We start from the raw sequence: 22656 nt of genomic DNA, 5'->3' as shown, positions 1-22656 counted from the left end.
TTTATATACACTGTCATCATCCAGATTTTCTAAATTGTCTGCCTGTTTCATTGACAAATTACAGTAGAAAATCTGTTTGTGCCTTTGCTGTTACCAACTCTTTTCAGCTTGGATTGTGTCATACATGTAGGTGGGAATGGATGGTGGCTGTTTGCAATGGGCACTACCTATTTATAAATCTACCGATTTCTTATTTTGCTTTTGAACAGAATTTAGAAAAACTCATTCTATATAAGTGGCTGGTGATTTAAGGACTAAGAGATGGCAAACTGATTTTCATTATACGGTTGTTCAAATATGAAAGCTGGTAATTTGGTTGCCTTTGTGTCAAAGGTTATTGCTTGCTGTGCATGAACTCTGGAGCATAATGTTGTTTAGCCAAATGAAGCAGCTTTGTTATTGTAGGTAGAATTCAAGCCTTACTGAAAAGTTTTATCTGTCTCAGAAAGTGAAATCAATTTGTGTATGCAGGGAATTGAGCAACAGAGATTACAGCCTCTTGCATGCTCATCTGAATAGTAGTGATGAAATTCAGACAATGTAATTTTATAGCCATGGAACAGAACCAGCTGAAAAATGAAGTATTACCCATAACATTTTGGGAAGTACCAATCTTTTATACTTTATTTTTAAGTAACCCATTTAAGGAACAGTTTTAGAAAAATACAATTACTTACCTAAAACAATTTGTTTTGGTGGAGGAGGAAGTCTGTGGTGCTTGGATAGAACATAATCTATCATCTTGATAGAYCATGGACATGCAGTGCTGCAGCTGTTTGACTTGCAGAACATCAGTTGCAGGACAGAGTATTCTGTTGCTCATGACTGGACTCCTGCATCTTCTTGTGTCTGTGATTAGAAAAGCTTAGTAGAGCCATCGTTCTTCAGGACCAGGGTAGTTGCATTATGTTTTGAATACGGTTTGAGGAAACTGGGCTGCCTCTAGGTTTAATAGCTGACTGATGACCCAGCTGTTGAAGCTGGGCTGGGCAGAATTCTGTCTGCCCATAACTTGGAGGAGACAAGGAGCAACAGTCTGGGCCCAGGTGCTACCTGCTGCATACAGTGAGTGCATACTGCCTCATCTGCCACCAGCCAGTGCATAGAGGTGGTAAGCAGTTGGGGCAGATATGTAGCGTGTCACGCGTAGAGGGACCCTCAGAATAAACCTGTGGGTCCCTTGAAGGAGTCCGACCTTGGGACCTAGCCCCTGTCACTGTGAGATGAGATCACGCTGCTAGAATGATAGAACAATGACAGCTCTAATTACGCATCCTCAGATTTGGAACAATTAGGAAGCGTCCATATGTCAAAGAAGACACCTGACTAGTTTTTCAAAATTGCAAGACCGAGTGACGGCTGCTTTTTATCAAGTGATAAAACTTCTTAAAATACTACTGCTTCCACATTTGAGCTGCTTCCTCAGCCTCTCTCTCTCTCTCTCTCTCTCTCCCTCTCTTTCTCTCTTCAAAGCAAAACATATGGGCTATACAGCATACTCCCTTCAGCCATGGATGGAGGTCTTTGAGCCCTGTATTTAGCTGTATTTCATCAAGCTAAATGTTGTCATTACCATCGCTGGCCACTACATAATAAGAAATACAAGATTTGCAACAAATCACCTTAAAGATATCTGCCATACTTTATCTGAGTAGATGGGGTATTGAAAGCTCTGACAGTAATGTTCTTCAGCTATTATCATCATTGATCCTGATCATTGACTTCATCGCTGAAGTTTGACAGTTTATACATTTTACTTTGTTAAAAATATAAGTTTAGCAATTTTGAGGCATTCAAAAGGTAATTTTGAAGCTTGTTTTTCCAGAAAAACATATGTGGTAATAGCAGTAGGTATTTAAATGTATTGCTTTATCAGTTTACTCAACACCATTTTGGTGTGAATAAGCTAGAGTGGTTCTGTGTCCCAACTCTAATCCAAGTGTTTCTTGGAGACTGCCTTTAGAGATATCAGGAAATGCACTGTTACTGATTTCATTCTGCTACATAGCACATAATAGTCATTCAGTGTGTAATTTTCTATGAAATGAATGTGCGGTTAAGAAGGTAGCATACACTTGTCATTGCTCATTTGTTAGGCTAAGAGGGAAATACATTAATGAAGGATAAGCTGACTGTAAGACTTTTATCTTTTTTCCTCCCCTCTCAAGATGTAGCTGTTTTCTGTTTGAATATGGTTAAAGCAGTTGGAACTGATTTATACTGTGGTGAATTCTGTAACCAAAAAAAAAGAAAAAATTGATAGTGCAGATTTGTTAACTCGAAAGTATGATTTTATATATGGTATTTTTGAGACAGAAACATAAATGAAAAATCCTGAAAAAGAAACTAAATACAGATTTAAGAATGTTAGCCAATTTAAAGTTTTTTGTTTGKTTTTTTTTTTAATCGTGCCAATCTTTGTGTAGTATTAATTTTGAGAAGTGTAGTATTTATTCTGAGAACTCTAGTGGTCTTTATCTCCAGACTGGATGCCTAACTAGATGTTTTACAGAAAAGTGAGAAAAGATATCATCATAATGAACACCAAAGCCAATACTTACATGATCTGGTAAGCAGGAGCTGGCTGGAGTTTAGCCTTTGATGTTTACATTTCTCCAACCTATTTTTAACTTGGTTAAGATCTTTGAAGACGTGTTTCTGTTTTCACAGGAGAAATATGAAATGTAAATGCGTGCTTTCATGCTTGTGCTGTCTTTTCCAAAAGCATTGTGTGCTTTGTGAATATATTGTTGTTATTATTACTACCTAGGTTAAACATGATGTATTTCTGGTGGGAGTTATTTATTACAAAAAAAAAAAGTTCTTGTTTCCATTATAATACTGTTCTCATTATGCCTGTGTGCTTTGCATGGTATATCAGAGTTTCTTTTCTGTGAACAAAACAGCTTGTTTCTTTAACAACACATTCATATAAAAATTAACATTGTACCTTGATTTTCAGCGCATGAGCAATACAAATCAAAAATTGTCAGGATACAGAAGAGCATGTATGTTTTTGTATCCGAATGATTTGCTCCGTTTCTTGAAATACGAATTCAAGGGTGAAACCTGGAACTATCTTGGTTCATTTCGCTGTCTAGCTGTAGAGTCCTCCTTTGGAACTGGACATCTCATCAGGATCAGTGTGTGGGGGTTTGGATGGAGGATTGCTCTGCTGTGTTTTTTAAACTAAGGAGCAAAAGGAAAATGCAGGTATTTTGCCCACGTAGAATGAGCATATTGTTATTGCAGTTGTGTGCATGTTGGACAGTAACTTACAAAATAATAATAACCAACTATTGTTTTTATGCTCTGAGGACTTTCCTTTTAAGATCTGGCTTTTATTCCATGTACTCAGTTCTTCCACGTTCTAATAATGTAATTATTAGTAAATTCTCATGGGTAGTATTGAAGAAAGATGCTGTCTTATGGATACTTTGAGATTTTTGAGACAAAAAAGGTCTCAGTATCAGAATTATTATTGATAATAATCCAGTCACCATAAAGTACACACACATCACAATAAAGAACAAGTGCCCATAGGAATGTAAGAGTAGCATATTTAAGTTAAAAGAAATTTCATATTAAAAAAATAGACTGAAATATATACAGTGAACTACTTTTCTTATGAGTAAGTCCTCAATACTTGCTTGATAGGGTTACTGTAAAGAGGATGTTTTCTGTTTTTCTCCTTAAAGTGAACATGAACACGTCAACATTTAACTTAACCACAAGTAGTATATGGATTGCATTTAACCCCAAATATATTTTAGACTTTGTGTGTTTTTATCATGATACAGATTTATAAATCCTTAATGCTCTTAATGCCACCCATATGTTGTTCTGAAATCCTCAGAAATCTGTAAAAATAAAAATCAGGAAGATAGTTATGAGCTCAGAAGGCTGAAAACAAACCTAAGCCAGTCTAACAGCTAAAGATTTGTTGGCTGGATCCTAATACTCCTAAACCTCTGGCATAACACATGCTGCCTTTGAGAACTCATCCCATTATATCTGGGCATCTTAAATCACTTTACAGAAATAAAATAAAATGAAATGCTCTACATCTAAATAGAAGGCATGATCCTGGCATCTGTGCTACTGCCCCAAGTGCTATCCTTCTGTGCCACAATCAGCAAGAGCTTTTCTTAGATTTATGCTTCTGGGCATATGGACAACTGGAAGTCATTTGGAGATGCCAGTTGTCCTCATTTTTTTTTCTTTTATCCTTATCCACTGTCAGCTGTTAGGAATGATACTAGTTTTACTCCTAAGCAGTATGCAGTCAGATTGCATCATGTATATTTTAGAGTTTTGGAAGGAAACCGAGAAAAGCCGTTACGAGTATTAGCATGTGTTGTGCATATACATGTGTTTTCCCCTGACAGAAGATGCTCCTATCTGATTCCTCAGCCTGTGCAAAAGCTCTGTCTCAGGCTGTTACATACACTTGCCTTGTACACGGCTGAAGACTAGGCAAAGGCAATCTGATGCTCTCGTTGGTGTATAGGCTTTCCATTTCCATTTGAAAACTAAGGTCTTTAAAAAGTACAGATCATTACTAATTTTGAGGCTACTATGCCAGTGGGAGCAAGAATTTCTGCTAGTCATTCTCTCTTTTGTTGTTAGTCTTTTGTTAGGCAACAATTGCTTCCCTCCTTTCACACCAACTATTCATGTTGCTGGGTTTTATTTTCCCATCCACAGTAMGTAAACTGATGCACCAGTACAGCATTATAATGAATTTCTATTTGGTTAGGCAAAAGTTGGATTGTCATGAGTAATCAAATTACTCCTCTGGAGACAGGATTTCTAAGTAAAGTGATGAGGTGAAGCGATTACAGCTGTAGCCCTTACAAGCATAAAAAGATGTGTTATGCTAATCCTTTGTGAATGGCTTAAATTGAAAGTGAGGGGAATAAAAAGAATGCTCTTGGAAGAAGAAGGGGGTATGAAAGGACTACTGTGCCATTTATTCCCTTTTCATTCATACTCTGTTGCTATAGAAAAAAAGTAGTGGTAAACTGGAGTGCTTTACCTTTCAAGTCTGCCATTCAAATCATTTGATCTTAAGCTGCCTGAACTACTGTGCAAAAATCAAAAAAAAAAAAAAAAAAGAGGAAGGATGGGCATAGCAAAAAGAAATATGTGAAGAAGTGCCAATAAGTGTAGGTTGCTTTTCTTTAGGTTGTTTAACCTGGTATGACCTTATCTCACTTTGGTATAAAGACAGCAGAGTGGAAGGGAAACAGTGAGGAAAGTATAATTTACACAAAACATTACTTTTATCTGCAAACATTTATAGTCCAAGTGTAAGTTCCTTGTTACCCCCAGGCTAGTTTCAAACTTTATAAGCTTGAGTTATTTTCTTTTCATTTTTTTCTCCTGTTAAACTCCTGTTAAACAGGAGTGCTTTAAATAGAAGTACTCTGTCTCAAATTAATACCTGAAAAGACTTTCAAAGGATCATCTAGGAGAGATAGCATGTGAATTACTGTGTAGTAATTAGCTGAATAGAGCAGCATAAACAACTTTCTGTTAATTGAAGAAGAAATAATAACTTTTAGTTTTTAGATGACCAAGCTGAATGTAAATGGCCAATGGTATAAGAGTATGTTATTGGGCACTTTTTCTTTTTTTTTTTTGATTAAGATTTCAAGCAGTTTTCATTGTTGCTCATTTTTTCCATCCCTCTGTAATTCTCTAAGAATGTTTACATTTTATGGTCATAGTTTTCAGCATGCTATCTTTCCAAGGAGGACTTTGGAGAAAGTTTGGGCAAAATTCTTTCAACTGTGTCTGCCCACAGGGATGGTTCAAATGTGGTGTTCTGAAGTTTCATATTAATGAAATCCTCCATTAGCTCTAAGTTTGGAAAAAATATCAACGGATGCAGGGCGTGTAGTTGTTTATTTTTCTCTGTCAAGTACCTGAAACTACTGGGAGTTTAAGAGCAGAGCTTTTGAAGGAAAAGGAGAAAAATTACAATTTCCAGAGCTACTTTGCACTTACCTTCCCCCAAATTCCTTGAGTTCAAGCTCCTTGGAAAGACACCTTTCCCCAATCTTTTATTGTTTTGCCCACATCCCGCTTGAACTTACTAAGTTATTAGCAAAGGTGAAAGACCTGTTTTCACTTTAGAAGCGATTTTCAAACGATTTTTGTTCGGCTCATCGTGGCTGGAGCTGACTCTTTTGTACAGAGACCCCAGTTTGAAAATGAAGGGGTAGCCCCCACCTGAACCTAGCTCAGACTCACTCTAATCTAAACTGCAGTCTTCACTTGTCTAATGTTAAAGACAGTAACAAAATCCCAGCTGAAATCTTTATCAGTAGAACATTTGATAGGCCAAGCTGTGGGAAAGGGCTTTGCAAAATGCGGAGCAGGAATCTCTTGTTATTGCTATCCCACTGCAGTAAGGCAGGCATGATGGCAAGGCTATGAGAAAAGGGTATTTGTTTTTAAGGAGAAAGTCTTCATGCAAATATATAATACGATATACAATGCGTAATAACTTATTCAGGGAACTGGTTACATTCACCTGATTTTGTTTTTTATAAATTATATTGATACTTATCGGAGTTTGGAGCAAGCGTCTGGCTCTTCAATTCAGTTCACTTTCTCATGTTTATTAATGAGCGCTTTTTACATAATTCATCGTACTTAATTAGTTTCTACTGAGAGAGTGAGAGAATCAGCTTTTTCCTGTGTAAGGGCTCCTGTGAAGGCCTTCTGACCCTCTTCTGCAGCACTTCTGATTTCCCTGGCTGGGAGAGTCGACTTCTGCCAGCCTGCAGTGATTCAGTGCACTGCTGCTCACCTAATGGGCATCTTCTGAACTGCCTGCTCTAGTCCTGGCATTTCTCACGCGTAGCATGTGGAGACTTCAAAAAGCATGTAAAACTGCTTTAGTCACCAGGACATTAGCCTTAACTGGCTGGAAACTATCTGAAAGCACATGCCACTTTAAAAAGCTTTATCTTTTAGGGCTACAAGATGAAAATTAGGCTTCTGGCAAATACAGAGCTTGAATTTGGCTGTTGCTCTCTCTGGGTTTTTCAATCACCAAATGTAAGCAAAGCTTCTTAAATATTAATGGTGTTTTTAACCTTGCCAAAAGTTAAGATTAGTGTAAAAGGGTTCAAGGCAATGAGCATTATTTTGAATTACAGTTCACTTATTAAATATTATTAACCTGGGTGAAATTTGGTTACTGTATTGCTGTGTAGTAAAATGTAATTTCCAATATTTTCCTCTGCCTTGAAAAAGGCTTTATGAGCTCTCAATAAACAGATATACAATCATCTGGTGGTGGTACTGATTTAATAAATATCTGTGAATGAGTAATTGAGTATTTTTTGGTTAGTGTGAATACATTTTGCTGTAATGAACATAGATAAGTTTTTTTTTTGCATAGGTTTTTATTGGGAGCTTAGAGCCAGTACATCTAACAAATTGCTGAACAATTTTCTGATAGATATTGCTTTTATGTATGAAAGTCTTAAGTTGTCATGTTTATTCACTATGAAGCAGAAAATAAAGAGATTTGAAGTGATCCTTTCTTTTACTGGTTTGGGTTTTTTAGACTAGTTGGACCACTCTATTTGTCTATACTGGCATAGCTCCACTGATTTCAACTGAAGATCCATTCTCAGATGCATAGGTAGCTGTTTGATTTCCCAGATCTCAAGGGAGTAATTGATTGTGGAGGAAAAAAAAAAGTGAAGCGAACTGGAACATTTTGGTTTTAAAAACTAGTTCACTAGTGTGTGAGTGTAAACTCCTCTGTGTTCACATTACAAATAACAACAAATTTAAAATAAGTAAGTGGACTCTGAAATTTGGTCCTTGCTTTACTTGCATATAGGCTTAATCTTGTTTCGATGTGTGCATTTGGTCAGTGAAGATTACTTTGAGAAATAATTTCTTAATGCTGAGAAGAAAAGTAAGTATACAGGCTTAAAAAGCTTGTAAAAAATAGCATGGTTAAAACAGTGTAAAAATTGAGGGTTTAGGTGCAGGAGTTTGACAGGGGAAGGAAGGTTAAATGGTGAGGTCTGCAGTGATGTTTTTCTGCTAAGTAGAAGGTAAAACTATTTTGTTCACTTCAGTTCCTTGTTTGTTTGTTTGTTTGTTTTGTTGTTTTTTAACTGCAAGGTAAGAGAGAAAGAAAGAGATGGGTGGCCATTTGTTACATATAAAGTTGAAGAAACAGTAGCAGTGACCAGAGTAATACGTATTACAAGGAGGTTGATCTGTAAATCACCACACACAGATCTGACAGCTCATTTCAGCCATGATTTGTAATGCTATTTGTGTTCTGGTTCTGCCTATCTCACAAAAAGGCAGACAATTTATGCAGAGTTGTGTGGTGGTGCGGAGTTATGTGCGTAGTAACATTGTAGGAGCACGTGTAGAGCATCTTGAGCTCTCATTGCTGACTGGCACAGAGAATAACCTTTCTAAAAGGCATGAAGTGATATTTTTAACAGGCCAGTGATCATGCCTTTTGAAGGAAGGCAAGAAGGAAGCCTTCTCTTTTCCTCACAGAGATCCATGTTTGGTTTCACTTCTCTGCATATCTGTTTTCCAGGCACTTCTTCCTTTTCTGGTTTCCCTTGCCATTAAATTTATCATGTTTCTGTTTTTCCATTCTGTATTTTCTTTCTCCTGTCAGACACAGGGCAGCTCCTTTAGCTGCAAGCAATCTCTACACTGCTAAACCCTAAATCACTGCTACCTTATCTCCATGCTCATTTTCTTATGGTAGGGTATCTCCCAGCCCAGGAGGTCCCTGGAGAGAAGTCCACAAGAAAATGAGGAGAGCAATCCAGGGAGGAAGTCAATCAAGTGCTGTAGGAAATATATATATATATATATATATATATATATATATATATTTTAACCAGGAAGTAGGCATATAAATTTAAACCTAGAAGGATGCTTTTTATCCTATTCCCCAGTAAATGCAACTTCAGCATATCAAGATGTTTGCTGGTGAGGAAGGATGGACTCAGCTGTTGTCCCTTCTCTGCTGACTTTTTGCACTACTTTGCATTGAGAACCAGGACCAGAGCAGGCAGACCTCTTTGTAGGCCGTCAGTGGCCACAGAGCATCTTTTAACAAACCAGAAAATGAATTTGTTGTTAAGTACTCAGGGCCAGATGCTTAAAGCTGTAGTCAAGCTGCAAAAAGTGCTTAGGGGCCAGTTCTGACTGAAACTTAGATAATCATTTCTTTAATTGACAGCCTTAAAAAAAAAAAAAAGCCTCAGACATGATTCTGAGTGAAATACTTTGTAGTAATTTATTTTTACCAGTTACACTGTATAAGACTTTTACTGTGTATACAGAAATGAAATGTGACTACTCACATGGACTAGGGCGCTTCTCTCAGTGGTGTAATGACAATAGGTGTATTTATTCCTAAATGGTTGGTGAGTTAACAAAGATGGTTAAGCTTCAATACTATAGACCCTCTGAGATTTATATTTATTGTATGGCGAAAACAAGTTAGTGTTATATGTAATCTTACATCAAAATTCACATTTTTATTTCCTGCTTTTTCTTCTCAGCATTTTTCTGCTGAAAAACTGTTAGATAACTGTTTTACTTCTTTTTCTTGTTTTGAAGTTGAATATAGTGCAAGTTGGCTAATGTTAGGTTAAGAAATGTATTATTATTCTTCATTTTCCCTTTTTTCCCTTTCTTGAATGCTTGGGGTATGCAAACAGTTTTATATTTAATTCTACTTTTGGGATATTCTGTAAGTAACAGACGTGACCATACAGGATTGCACTATGTTTTCTTGTAATACTTATTAGTCTTGTTATTGCACTGTTGTCAGGCAAGAGGGTGCCTTATTTGTAGACATTGTCAGTGCACTGATTGGCTAATATGCTTCCTCAGGTGCATGTTTCGTTTCATATATGGTTAATAAATATAATAGTAGGTCTAATTTTTCACAGCTGCTCAAGTCACCTGAAGATGGCCTCTTGTTTTGGTTACTGTGGCTGAATGCAGCAGGGTAACTTCCCATATGCAGGTCTGAAAATTTTAGCTGGCTTTCTCTGAGAAAACTGATAGATAGCATTGCCCTTTCTTGGCTGATCTTTAAGGAAGAAAAAGCTGAAGTGAGTCGTTCATTAAAGTCATATCAAGTCGGTCACAAAATAAAGCCATTTTTGACTAGCTTGAAGAGAGGAAAGGCCATTTTCACTGTGGATGGTCAGGAATATCTGCTTATAAATAGGAGCTCACAGTGGAGTGGCCTATGTGTTTTCAAGTCACATTTTGCTTCAGGTGCAATTTAAGATGAGATATAAATACGTCTTGGCCTGTGTCTCTAAACACTGGAGCACATTGTTTTCATGCTATTCTTTAATTCAATTTTCACTCTTATTTTAAAATGCAAATTTGTTTTTGCTCAGTGTTAGACAAAGCTTGATGCCTCAGTATAGATATTTTTGCCATCTCATCTGTGAGAGTTCTTTGTACTCCTTCAGTTTGAGGTGATTTTCTTTTCCAAATAAATCATATTTTAATCAGATCACAACTGGTTAAAAACCCTGAAACCAGATTTAAAGCATAAATGCCAGTAGAGTAATCTTCTTTGCCAGCAACCCATTATATAAATCATAATGCAATATTTGTGTGTTATAGTTAGCTTCATTTATTTTGGCTTCCTTGTAGGTTTGAAATTTCTGCTGGATATATGCTTTTTTTTTCTTTTGATACAGTTGTATTTTTCCTAGGAAGCTAGTTGGGAAAGCAACAGCCCAAGGCATTTCCAATACAGAGCAGCTAATTTCATCCTCTGGATAAAAACAACTAAATGCTCCTCTAACTACAAAACATGCAGCCAAGGGGACCACAAATCCACTTTCAAACTGATATCTCTTAGTTCTGAATACTGCACAATAGAGTATTACTTTTCATATAGCCTGAATGCCTTTTGTCATAGTAAGCTTTGTGCAATTAAAAACTGATTCCTCTTTACTTTTTATGAACCAGTGTAATACCAGATATGAGAAGTTCATATGACTTTAATCATCTAGGCTCTTCATTACATTTAGTTCCCTTATCACTGTATTTTGTGAGTATTTTCCTGATTAATGGAAATAACAGAATGCCTCTTATTTATTTTGGAAGAGATTGATTAGAGTTTAAGATTTGAAGGCAACAAGGCTTATGTATGAAAAGAAAAAATGAGGAAAAAGGGAAGCCATTTGTTCAGAAAGTGGCAGTACACATTAACAGTCGTCTTTCTTGCAAGAGCCTGTTCTCTCCTGCAGTTCTCCTGACTGCCTCCTCTTTCTCCTAGTTGAAAGTTTCTTTGAAACTTTACTAACGAAGGGAGATGTGACTGTGGAAAGAGAGGCAATGACATAGTACAAAAGGCTTTTAAAGTCATTAGAGGTCCTGACCTGAACTGGCTGGTCAATGGTAATCAACCCAGAGCAGAGAACATCAATGTATTTTTTATTTACAGTCGTCATTTCATTATCTGAATGTTTTCACAGTGCTTATTGACTCCAACTCTAGATGTCAGATGCAGTAAACAAGCGTATAAACAGGCTTGCCACTTCTTAGAAAGGGTTTAAGGCTTAGGCATATGTTTGTTTTGGTTGGAGTAGCTGAAGATGTGAGAGCTTCCAAGCAGCCTACTGAAGGCTATTGTCTTCAGAGCAGGTAGACTGGAGTGTGCAAGCAGTGCCTTTGTGTCTTTGATGTTCTGGTGCAAAATCAGCGGGCCTAGCTTAAAGTACTGACATAAGACCTTTCAAGTTTGTTTGGATAAGGAGATTTGGGAGCAAATGGGTGGTTAAGGTATTGACTGAGACAGAACTTGCAGCATGCTGTGCTGTAGTGGGCAGCTCAGTAATATCTTCAGCTAGTCCAGCTAGATTTGGAAGCAGATATTTGCCTTTCCCTCAAACTTACAGACATCCAGGTATCTGGACACCTGTTAGAGCTAAGGAGTTCAGGACAACCTCAAGAGGTTTGACCGACCTAACTTCTGAGAGTTGGTGCTCTTCAAAGTGAAGATTTTAAAGAAAAGGAAAGCTCTCTGACACTGGTGTTGTGCTCCACATCCTATGTTGTTTCCCACCTTCCCCAGTGGATTCCTAAAGATGCTGAATAGTGTCAGGAAAGTATTGTATTAGCTGAAGAAGCTGCAAAAATTTTTTCTAGATGGAAGAATAGAATTCATGTGAAGAAAGCATCTTTGAATATTTAGGGTATTTATATTTACCTTTTCACTTTATTTGAAAAAGTACCAAATATTACAGGAATCATGATCAAATCCTGAAGGCTGACAGTGGTGACAGTAGCAAATGTAGCTGCAGTATGCTGTGTATTGAAGTTGGACTGGGAAGAATCTGGGATGCTAATAACTGATGGGTGCTATTAAAGACTAGTTTTGAACAAGGTACTTGATCAAAACTATGGGGAATCGGATATAGGGTGCCTCCTTGCTCTGTTCCTAGCACTGTATAGTCTTTAGTTTATGTGGTTTTGGAAAGACCTAACTTCAAAGGAAGAATTAACAATTTATTTTCATAGAGAGAGTTCCTCTATTTTCTCACCTGCTACTATTCAAACTGGTCATGAGTCAGAGGGATTTTTTGAAAGGGAAACACTTCATTTCTGTTTGTCCTCATCGCCTTTCGTCTTTTGATACCATCCTAGATGTTATTAGCATCGCATTTCTCTAACATAATTTTTAATCATAGGGAAATTCTGTATTTTGATCTAGTGTGAGTGTAGACTGGGTTAAGACTTTGCAATTTTGTGGGGAAGGAGAGGTGAGCTGTCCTTGCTTTCTTCAGTGTAATTGCATAGGTCTGTAGTAAATCTGCAATTCATATACTACCAGTAAATTATCACTTACAATTTTTATAGTTTCTTAAATTAGCTGAAGGTATTCACAGAGTGGTTTTTTTTCCAATAAAAATGGCAAAATAGAGCATTAGACATTCGATAGTAATATTTTTTCCTGTAAAACACGTTGTGTGCCTATATAATAATTATCATTATAATGTACTTTCTCTATTAAATTTCTTGTATGTTACCTTCCATAGTTTTCCAGCAGGGTAGAAAGGCACACAAAGATGTGCTATTTTGTATTATAATAAATTTCTTTCTAAGTTTAATTCTGAGCTAACAAGCTATGTAAGAGTAATTGTCAAAACCATATGATTTCTTATAGTGTTTTACATAACTGGAATTTTAGAATTAGTCATTTGAAAATTGATTAAAAATGTTTTTGAAAGTAGGCTATTATTTCAGGTTAGAACTTAAAAGTTGATTAATTTGTAATGTGCTCCATTGCTAACACTGTTTTTCTCAAAAATTAATATACGGCCATATTACCAAAAGGCCGGCTGCCTTTATATGTTTTCAAATAAAAAATGCTATAACAGTTCCAGCAGCAGACTCCATTGTACAAGGGCAGTAATCACAGTGACCTTAAGAAATTATAGCAGTCCATCCAGCAAATCAGTGTTAAAAGGTTGTGACCAGGTCTGTCAGAACATTAGGGGACCATTCTCAACCAATATCCTTTTCCAGAAAATCAGAGAAAAACAGTGTCTTAGACTCCATTGTGTAAGGCTAATACTTTGTAGCATTCATGTTATGTATTTTTGTTACTTCTTTTAGGTATCCTTTTCAAGATCTATTAACTTACACTATGAGTGGTGTGTTTTTTGTGGTTTGTTTTGGTTTGTTTTTCTTTTTTTTTACTGCTGTCAAGCTTTACCTCCAAAAAAACAGTTTGAATTGTATTTTTTGGTACACACCTTATGGAAACATTTGGTTTGAGTCTATTGGCTTCTGAAAGAACTGCATCTAATGGCTTAAGAGAGTCTTATTCTAAAAAACTGATTTTTTTCCAAGACACAGAAATTAACCTGATTAAGAAAAAAAAAAAAAAGTCCTTCTCTCATTTTTTCCAACATTCAAAATGTGCAGCTGTTATGGAATGAGACCTGATACTTTGAGAAAAACCCTTAGTATTGCCAACTCCTTGTATTTTAATAGATTCTGTAGCTTTCTAAAACCTGAGTTCTGGAACACATTAGAATCCCCATTTTTTCAGGGTAAGGCTCTAGTCATTGTGATGTTGGTGAAAATTTTGAAATGATGACCTGAGAGAACTTCAAAGATCTTAAATATATATATATATATATATATATATATATATATGGGTTATGGGGTTTTTTTAGTCTTTTACTTTCCTTTAAAGATTTGTTCTCGTTCCTTTTGGAGGTAATATAGGACAGAAGGAAAAGGAGAAAGAAGACTATTTCATGGATTTTAAGGTGAATAGGCTCTAGTTTACTCCTGGAATATATTTCCACCATGTAAATCCAGCTGCAGTTTAAGATCATGTGTTTTAGAGGTGAAAATCCCAGAGGAAAGCAAAGCCCTGGCTAGACCTAGTAAGTGCCATGACCAAAAAGGTTCTCCCATCTCTTTGCCAGTGCTGCTGCAGCACACGGAAAGGTTGTTTTCATCTGCCCTTGGAGTTTGCTGCTCCAGTGTGCTTTGAGAGGTGGCATTTCAGAAGCCTGAGCCCACATTTTTATCTCATGTCCTATCCTGGTTGAGACAACTGAACTAGAAGCTGACGGCGTAACTTCAGCTCATCTCCTTGTGTAAAATCTGTTGTCATGATCACTGCTCGTATTCACCCAGAGCTTTTCGTTTCCTTGTTCTGTGGATTTAAGCCAGACTTTTAATATTCCATAAGCAATATGACTGAAGTTATCAGCTACAGGGGAAGTGGTTGTTCCTTTCATCACCATTTGAGCTGTTCTGAATCTTGGGCAAACCGTGTGTTGTGACACTGCTGGGCAAACTGCACTTTGAAGGTACACCCACCCCACAGTCCCTACAGAATCTACTTCAGTTAATAGTATAGGCATGATGCCATATGGAGCTCTGGCTACCTAAAAAACACGCTTACTTCCTGGGTTTTTGAGCCAGTCCTGCCGAGCCCAGTACATTGTTGCATCAGTGAGCCAGCTCGCTCAAAGCCAGCTTAGTTATGTCTATATCAACTGCTCTCTCTTGCATTAGGATAATAACTTGCAAATTGAAAGCTGTACAGCCTGTCTATTTTAAGATGCACTGAAGATCTTCATTCCCTATACCTGAATCCTGTCCTTGCAGTGTTGTGAAAGATATCAAAGTATTTACAAAGTACATGCCCAAGTGGCAGATGTAGGAGAAATGCATTGAAGGCACTAATCTGTTCATTTAATATGACCTGAGGAACAGCAGGGCAGAGGTCAGGGCTGGAACATTGTCTCCTCAGCATTGTTCCTGGTTTAGTTCTGTTCATCTGCACGTGTCCAAGGTTTCACAGTTTGCAAGACAAACCAATTCAGCACTTTTTCACCTGATACTTCTCAGTCTTTTAAGGTCAGCTCTTTCATAATTGGTTATAAATTCATGGACATTACTGTTTTCAGAGTAATCATTGTGAATTTAAATTGCTTCTCCTTGTAAGAACCTTGTAAGAGTGAGTCCTCTTTAACTTTAGTACTATTCCCTAGTAGCAAAAGACACCTGATTCCCCTGCCTCTGTTTTCCTTGGAGCTTCCTACCAAAATAGTACCAATCAGTGGGCTGATTTGAAAGTCCAGAGAGTAGGAAAGGTGGGACTGTTTTTTTATTATAAGTGACATATCAAAACAATATGTATCTACATTTGTGAGGGCTTAACAATGCTGGTCAGGAACCAGTCCTTTATGTGTATATATATATAAAAACATGTATATAACATATTGGAATTTCCAGGTAGCATTCTCATTATTACATGGCATGATATGTTGTGCTAGTTTGCTTAATTAAATTAAAAATGCATATGAATATTTATAAGCTGCATGTTGATCGTTTAACAAGCATCGAGTAACATGAGCTCAAGCTATTTTTCTGCATTATCTGAAGCAGGGTGTGTAGGCAGGTGGCCAGCTGTTTACACGGTACCATATTTGTATGCAGAGCCACCTGTGGGACTTTCTGTGCTTACCTTCTCTGACATCTTATGTCATCCCAAATCTGACCAGAGCTTAGCCTGAAGCTGTAGTTACTTCATTTTTGTATGTGGAGGTGTCCTTTGGGAGGGATCAGAAATCTCTTCCAGAAGGAGCCGGAGGGACCCATGGGTCAGTGCCTGTAGGCTCCATTTCTGCAGTGATGGCCTTTTACAACCATACCTACCGTTTTTGGTATGGAGGCTAAACTTATAATATCACAAAGCTTCGGGGCCTGGGCATAGCTGTTAGCTTTGGTAACGCCTTCACCCTTGCCCCTGCAGGGGGGTGCACGTGAGGACGAGGTTTGGCTGCAGGATGTTGCGACAGCAAGTGAGGTAGCGGCCACAGATTTTCTCTCTGTGTCACCTCATTCTGCATCTCCTTGAGCACTGGTGCGGAGCAGGGAAGCTGCTCGTGGCTGGGCAACCCCCTCAGCTCCAGCGGAGCCAACCAAACTCTTTTCTCTGGGGCTACCACAGACCCTTGTTACCATGGTGATACGGATAAGCCTGACACTTCAAAGCACAGTGCAGGGAACCACGTCCTCGGTTCAGAATCAAATACAATTTTTCTTTTTAATTCTGCTATCCTGCGAAGCTATAATTTAGAGTCCTCAAGGCAACACCTTAGGTATACCCAAACTCTAGCAAATCCATAACATCGCTTCGCCTTCCACAAACTGTGCTCCAGAAGAGCAGCTTGTTGGAAGAAATTGTGGGGGCTCCTCCTTTCCCAGTAAATGCTTCCAGCCATATATCCAGCTTATGACTACTTCTTCCCAAAAGGAAGGCCAGCCGTCTACCAAGCTGTTGACTCACATGAAGAAGTCCGTAAGACAATGTCGACTGTGAGCACTGGTCGCTGGAACAAGTGGCACCTCCCATTCCCTGATCCGTGTAGGAGCGCGTTCAGGTCTTTTCATCAGATCGAATCAACTGAGACTTTTTTTTTTTTTAAAAAACAGGAATTAGGCTAAAAGGGGTTAAGGATCTTCCCTCTCTAAACTTGAGTTCATTAACTAACTTTCAGGCTTATAAAAATGTCCTTAATTACTCAATGATTAGCACTGTGGCAAAGCAATAGCAAACCAAAACTGATAGAGGCAGGATTGTCTTTTGGGCAGATGATTAAAACACAGGGCAGACCAGTGTGAAAAAATATTTATCAGAGAATCTCGCTGTCTTCTCAAAGAGCTCTTTGCTCAGGTGGTAGACTGACGTATTGCCAGAGCCGGGTGGAACACCAGTTTCATTTGATGTTATCCTGACATTACCTTGTTGAACCCATTCAGACGTCTTTTCCGTTTTTAATTAAAAGTTTTCGAATGCCACATAACAAAGGTGCAGAACAGATTATCTCGAGCAGACTTATTTTGAATATCAAGCTATGCAGCAATAACAGTAATTTGTGGGAATTCAAAGATGTGCCGCAAACAGAAATTAGTATTCAAAGAAAATACAGTGTAATAAAATAGTGGTTTTAATCATGTATAAAACAGAGTTTCTCCCCTAACTCAGACAAAGGAAACCTGGCATGAAATGCTGTGAATGTTAGAGTCAAGCAGTATTTTGAGAAGGTTATGTATAAAATCTTGTTCAAAATCTCTGATTTAAAAATTGGCTTTTAGAAGACTGGCTATTCACTAAATGGTGCCATACAAGCAGCCCTGCAAAATCCTACCAGGATTTTCTGCTTGAATAATTTTGTTGGGATGAGAGAGTAGAATATCATTATCTTTATTCCAACGCCATCTCCTCAGGAAGGTATAGGTGAATAGATTTTATGCTGAGTCTCATAAATTTTCTGACAATTTTGCAAGGCTGTGTGTAAATTCTGAGCTACAGAAGGAAGGAGAAGACAGGAAAGCAATATGTGCCATGACTGGATTCCTTATTCTAGGGTATACTTTAAGAATTAAGTATGGATATTAAATAAACACTCAATTTTAGAAGAGGGTGTTGGATTTTTTACATATATTTGATCAAAAACTTTATAAAAATTTTAGAGAAATTAAGTACATTAGAAATTTTTGCAAATAAGATGTATTCAGTTTGCTGATTGGTTTTAGGAGGAGGACTCTACCTCCGAGATTCTTCAAAATTTTATTATCCTTGAGAGAGTTGCACCAATCCTAGTCTAATTTAGCGCTGTTCACAGTCAAAGTTCATGGTACTGTTATGGAAGTCAATTGACTAGATTTTTTCCTTTAGGATCTATAAAACCGAGAAAAACTGTTTCTTATGTGGTGATTATTATTGGCAATCTGGAGCCAAAATCACTTGATGAGGGATTTTATAAATTTTGTGAATGGGACTGTGGAATATGATTGCTGTTATTGTTCATTAGTTCACAAGAAAAGGGAATGAATATGTTGCTGAATCAAATTCACCTCTCCCAATCCAGCTGATAAATCTTTTGAATAGACAGCTATTCCTATAGAGGGGAAAACAGTGTAGTCCCCCCCCAATTCAGATTAGAAACTTTTATTTCAAATTTTTATGCAAGAAGCCTTTGCAGTCTTTGAAAACAGTAGGAATATCTCTATTGGTAAAGATTTTTAGGATCAAATTGTGAAAAATGTAGTAATACACAGATGTACAAGGATGTTGTAAAGATGTACAGCTGACTTTTTATATGCCGTATTAGACTAAGGCTGGCCAAAGAAATGGCCAATACAGTGTCTATTTTTCTAGAATCATCATTCTTTTACTAAATTGTGTTTCTTTTTCAAATTGATAAAGTATCTTTTAATACAGCCTGCTGCTCAGTGTATAAAAAAAGATTCCAACACTGCATTGCTAGGAAGGAATGTTAGGAATGAGAAAAGCAGGAAGTTTTTTTAATATCTTCAATAATGCTAGTTAATTTTTATGTTATTTAGAAATATATGGTAGTATATAGTAGTTGAAAATTGAATTATTTTGATATTGACAAATCACCAGAAGAGAAACTGTGAAGTGGTATTACCTAGTCTTATGTGGTATGCTTTGTTAGCATTAATGTAAGAAAGTCATTTTCCATGAAGAAATGGAGAAAAATAGAAATATGAAAAAATTATAGATAATTTTAACATACAATGAAAAAGAGGTGCATCACAAAGGAAAGGGTTATGTGTGAAAGGACTGGTCTAGTCAACTGGCCCTTAGGAACCTACATAAAATTTCAAACCAATGAATTTTCAAAAATGGAAAAAAAAATTGGTTTATGTTTTCATTGAATTCATGAAGAATAACACATACTCAGATGGGAACCAACACAGAAATATTAACCTGAAAACTGTGGTGGTGTTCGTGTAGTTGAGTTGCTCTGTTTGGCAAAAGCAAGAGTTTGGCCTACAGAAGAACCACTTAGTGAAAGAGAAGTCCTACCAGTCTTGTAGTCTAGAAGATATGAGAGCAAATTTTCAACTAAGCAGCTCTAGTCCCTTGAACAGTTAGTAGCAAGAAGATACTGTCTTACAGCAGCAGTTTAACACACAAGCACAAGGTTTCTATGTTCTTGTCCTTCGCATGTATACATGTGAACTCACGCGTGCCTGTTACGATACACTCAAGTCTGGAATATGGTGCCATGTCTCTAGCAAGGCTGCATCGTTATAAGTCTGGTGTGTGCTCTTACCTGATCAAGATTTTTGTGTTTTCCATAATTGCAGGAACACTGCTGCACAAGCACCACCCAATTAACCCAATTATATACACAGAATTTTAAAATTTTCTATGTAAATTTCATTCTTTATATATTTCATTTTGTTGCAGGTACAGATACTTTCTTAGACCAGAAGAAGAAATGAATCAATAAAATAATGAAATTAATGAATCAATAATAAAATAAGCTATCAAAATAAAACACAAATGATATGAAATACTTTCAAATTCCTAAATTTCATTAAATTGTACTGTTACATTCAGTGACTTCCTTAAAACAACACACCATATTGCATACAGTGCGTGCACACACACACACAAATAATATATTACAGTGTGATTTTAGATCTATAATTGCTTTGAATTATATCCAGATGTAACATGTAGTCCAGAGAATGCATATATTATCTGTTGTTGGAAATGTACAAAGTAGAATCCTGGCTTAATTTAAGTCAAAGGAATTTTGCTGTTCATACTTGAGAAAGGGGTAGCATTTTGCCCATAGGTTTTAGCATTTTGGATAGATGAGACTCAGCCACTGGTTATATGCTTGCTTAGTCTGTGACTTTTCAATATCTTTTTTCTCCCCTGCTTTAAGACTTTGTGTTATGTTTCCAGTGGGCAGTAGCTTTATCTCCTAGCAGTATTAAAGCAGACAGTGTGAGCTATTGCCTCTTATTTCATACCCCTTAATGTAATAAAACCACAGTAAATGAACAAGCAGTTGATATCCTTCTGGCTCTCAGCTGTTGTTCTGAAGACCTGGACAGAAAGCTGTATTTTGAACAGTAACCAAAGATCTGAGCTCAATTATTTTGTACAGAATATTTAATAAAACACTGCTGCCTAAGTTAGGAGAATAACTAAACTCCCTCAGTTACCTTTCTTAAAGATTTGCTGAAAAGTATGTATCTGATTATCTAAGATAACTTCTCTGAATGAAATAATGTCACGAGTGGTCAAGAAGTATTTTGAAACAGTATTCTGAGAAACACCTATATTACAGCTAACTGTAACAGCAATAAATATTGTATCGTTCTCCACAGAAGCGTGTTACAAATCTCTAATTCTTTATCCTGTACTCTCTCATCTCTCACTAACATTCCCATGAAACCACCACCATCCTTATTGTGGCCCAAAGTGTGTTCTTTGGTTGTATTTGAGTCTACGACTTTTGAAGTGTGTGTTCAGGTTACATCTAATCCTTGTGACTCATATTTTGTTGTCTCTCAAAGACCTGGCCTTAAATCTCGATCTGCACAACTAAGTCTGTTATTCAGGCCTTTGCTTTTGCAGCGTGACTAGCTCTTACCTTTTCTTGGCCAAAGCTACCCTTTTGTACAAATGTTGTACTCATGGTGATTCAGAATATAGTAACTGTGTTCCAGGATGCTCCTCTCTCTACTCTTCCCAGGTCCTCGCTGTTTCTCGGTGTCCTGTATGTCAAATGTGATTTTTCCCGTTGATGTTTAAGACCATTTATAGTTTAGCTTTGACTGGCCTTTTGACTCTGCTATCGAACGTTCATGTTTATCATATCCAACCCAGCTAACTGTGGATTGCCAGTTGATTCATTTTAAGTGTTGAGGACCTTGAACACCACCTTCTTTCAATTCCACCTCAAAAGTCACCCCTGTCGTTTCCTCTGTGAGATAGCAAGCAGTCTTATCATGTGTTTATCTGACATTAATTCTAGTTTGCATGTGTATGTATGCGTACACAGGAACACGTTCGCCCACCCCTTATCTGATCCTTACTCTTACCTCTAGACTCTTCAATGACACATATAATATAAGCAAAATATCTAGTGCTGAGTCCATGCGGGTTTTGTATGCAAATGTGCATACAGGCATGCATTTACAGAAGGGAGGAAGCAGTATTTCTCCATGGACATAGTTCAAGCTGTAAGGAAGAAAGATGATTGTGATGATGAAGTCCTATGATGATGATGATTAAAGCACCGCCAGAGCTCTGGCTTTCTCCTCAGTGGAAGATAGCACATTCCTAACTCAGAAAGTTGTTTTGAGGATAAATTGTTAGTAAGTGGTTCAGATACTGCTGAGATGGAGAATACAGAAACAAGTAACAAAGAATTATTTAAAACAATAACATGAACCCTCTCCCAAGAAAAATTAGTCATGCTGCACATTGAACCCCAAACAGAAACTTCCTGAGTAATAGGGTAAAATCAGAAAGTATTAAGTAATATTTATCACTGGTATTAACTTATGCTAATTTTCTGAAAGGAACATTGAGCAAATTTTTAAGGGAGTGGTAGTCCTTCTCTGGTGTGGCTTTACCTAGTTTTTTGTTCTATTTGTTTTGATTGTTTGTTGAGAAGCATTTTAGTTTCAGGGTAAAGGATATTTTGTGTGTAATGACATAGGCATGATACCAAGAACCTTTAAATACTACATGTGCAGGTGCTGTGAGGAAGGGAGAGGTTAAGCGGAATCTCCCACGTTCCAGTTGGAGAATAGGAAGGGAAAACATCAGAAACAGAGGGGAAAAGAAGCGTGTGTGCTTGCGCCTATTAACAGGGGAAAGACAAAATACTAAGCCACAGGGTTAGAAAGTAAGAAAGAACTGGAAAACTGAAGAGCTGTCTGCTGTTTTACAAGTAAACTCCTCGTGGGATTTTACCCCTGGCTGAAACTTATTTATACTTTTTGATGTTTTCGCTAGGCTGAAAAATCCCACGTTCCTGATCCTTTGTACACTAGACTGTGAAGCAAAAAGGTGTAGACTGAATGGCTGTGCACTTTGAAATGCTCTGTTTTCCTCTCTACTGTAACCTATGGCCTCAGCCACTCAACTGTGTTAGAGTGGTTTCATATCTGTGTAGAACAGGGACTTTTCAGGATTTATAAAAAGAAATAAAACTACTGCTGACTCTGAGCTTGGATTTGTGCACGGCCTCGTTTGGAGAATCAAATTTCTATGTCAGACTTATGATAAAAGGG

The 22656-nt window shown here is 37.3% G+C and overlaps 1 protein-coding gene across 1 annotated transcript in view; it reads left to right on the top strand.

Annotated features, from left to right (window-relative positions):
• The window catches only part of PTPRK (protein tyrosine phosphatase, receptor type K), a 176288-nt gene that overhangs the window by 117047 nt on the left and 36585 nt on the right, over positions 1-22656 (top strand). The window lies entirely within an intron of this gene.

This window comes from Apteryx rowi, unplaced genomic scaffold, assembly GCF_003343035.1.
Source record: "Apteryx rowi isolate R43461 unplaced genomic scaffold, aptRow1 scaffold_305, whole genome shotgun sequence".
NCBI classification, from domain to species: Eukaryota; Metazoa; Chordata; class Aves; order Apterygiformes; family Apterygidae; genus Apteryx; species Apteryx rowi.
Note: the sequence above shows the minus strand (reverse complement) of the source record. Positions and strands in the feature narration are given on the sequence as shown.